Here is a 2279-nt window from a genome sequence, read left to right as displayed (position 1 = left end):
TACATTGATTTTATATCCTGCAACCTTACTGCACTCATTTATGAGTTCTAGTAGTTTTTTGGTGGAGTGTTTAGAGTTTCGTTTATATAGTATCATGTCATCTGCAAATAGTGTGAGTTTTACTTCTTGCTTAACGATTTGGATGCCTTTATTTCCTTTTTCTGATTGCTGTTGGAAAGTTTTTTTTTTAACTTTCTTAATACCAAGGAAATATACATTTGTTCTAGATAAGTAGAAATATACTAATTATTCACAATGAAGAGAATGAAAAATAATGAAAGTTTAACACAGAATGTTCCACATTCTCACATTGACAGTTGAATACATTTTAAAAGAGAACATGTAATCAGCAAGAAACAAAAGGCAACAGAAGCTGCTTTTGATCCCCTCTCTAAATATACAGCACCCACTTACATCTGCCTGCCTGTCATCTGGGTCTTCTGAGGCCCAGAAGTTGAGCTGAATTATGGCTGATGGGAAGAGGCATGGGAGTCACTCACAGGATGAGTCTCCAAGGTTTGCTAAAGCATTACCAGAAACGTGATGATATTTAAATATACATATATTTATTGAACCTTCTCTTGGGGAGAATGCTGTATATGATTGGAAATCAATACTTTGATGAGTCCCTTGGGGAGGGGTGTAAAATCTCCAAAGGGCCCTCTTGAGTAGCTGGATGGTCACTATCCTTCTAAAGGTGGTGGTTAGCTCTAAGTTTTGGTGTGCTTCCTGGTATATGCAGGTTTGGGGCCACAGTTGGATTGCTGAGCCCCACCATCAGAGATCCTACTTCTCTGGTGTGTGTCAGAGCATCCAGTCTCTCCAATAAATAATTAGATAAAGAATATTGACCTAGAGGGGTGCCACATTATTAGCCCATTCAGGGTACCCATGTCTCAGCAGCTCTCAGACACATATTTTTCTGAGATCTTGCTAAGACACAGGGATGGATATCAGATGTCTCCTCCAACCCCAAGCCAGGTGTTAAGAGCAGCTTCTCTCTTTCCTGGCAAATGGGTCAGTCATGTCATTATCTGCCATTGCCAACATGGACAACTGTTTTAAAATGAGCTATATTGACTGGCTCTGATGAAGTTAGAGGAACTATATTTATATTTTATATCTATAATCTATTAAATACTTATATAGTATTTTCTGTGTGCTATGCACTTTTCCTTTTTTTTTTTTTTTTGCTATGCACTTTTCTAAGCTCTTTTTTGTATCCTGATTTTCATCACATCTAAGATAACGCTGATTATAAGATGCTGAGGGTTCTAGAGGGGAGGAGGGTGGGGGGATGGGTTAGCCTGGTGATGGGTATTAAAGAGGGCACATTCTGCATGGAGCACTGGGTGTTATACGCAAACAATGAATCATGGAACACTGTATCAAAAACTAATGATGTAGTGTATGGTGATTAACAGAACATAATAATAAAAAAATGCACAATTATTTTACATAGCCCTGAGACAATTAAACTCTGCCACACTATCAATTGTAAAATGCACCTCAACTTCAGAAATGTTCAATGGGAATATGCATGACTTACACTCAATGAAACATGGTGTATTCATGCATTTAACATTTAACACTAGGAGGTAAGTGCTATCATTGTCCTCATTTATAGAAGAGAAGCTTGAGGCACAGAGAGATTCAACAAGTTGCCTTAGATCACAAAGCCAGTAAGAGGATCCAGCATTTGAACCCAGACAGTCTCTCTCCAAAGTTCAAGATCATAAGCACTACACTCTTCTCTCTATAGATATGGAAAGCCAAAAAAAGTCGGAAAAATCTACTTTTATTTTATCCATTTTTTTATTGAGGTATATCAGATAAATTATTTTAAATATTTCTCCATTTGATGGGTTCAAAGTTATTCCTGCCTGAACTAATCCCTTAATGTCTGGACAAATATCCAGAAGGTGGTTGAATAACCCAGAAGTGCCCAGCAGTTCCATGGGCTAGGTGCAGGCTAATGGGGAGCCAGTGTGTATGTGCACACATGGATGCTTCTTCTTTTTAAGATTTTATTTTTTTACTTGAGAGAGAGAGAGAGAGAACAAGCTAGAGAGAGCACAAGTGGGGTGGGGGAGAGGGGCACAGGGAGAGGGATAAGCAGTCTTCCAGAGGAGGGGCTCGATCCCAGGAACCCGGGGTCATGACCTGAACCAAAGACAGATGCGTAACTGACTGAGCCACCCAGGTGCCCCATGGATGCTGCTTCTATGAGAACAGAAGTTGTCTAATTATTACTTTTAGACATCATCCAAAGTTTAGCT

The sequence above is a fragment of the Zalophus californianus genome, chromosome 11, assembly GCF_009762305.2.
Source record: "Zalophus californianus isolate mZalCal1 chromosome 11, mZalCal1.pri.v2, whole genome shotgun sequence".
Lineage (NCBI taxonomy): Eukaryota > Metazoa > Chordata > Mammalia > Carnivora > Otariidae > Zalophus > Zalophus californianus.
This window is presented reverse-complemented; position numbering follows the sequence as displayed.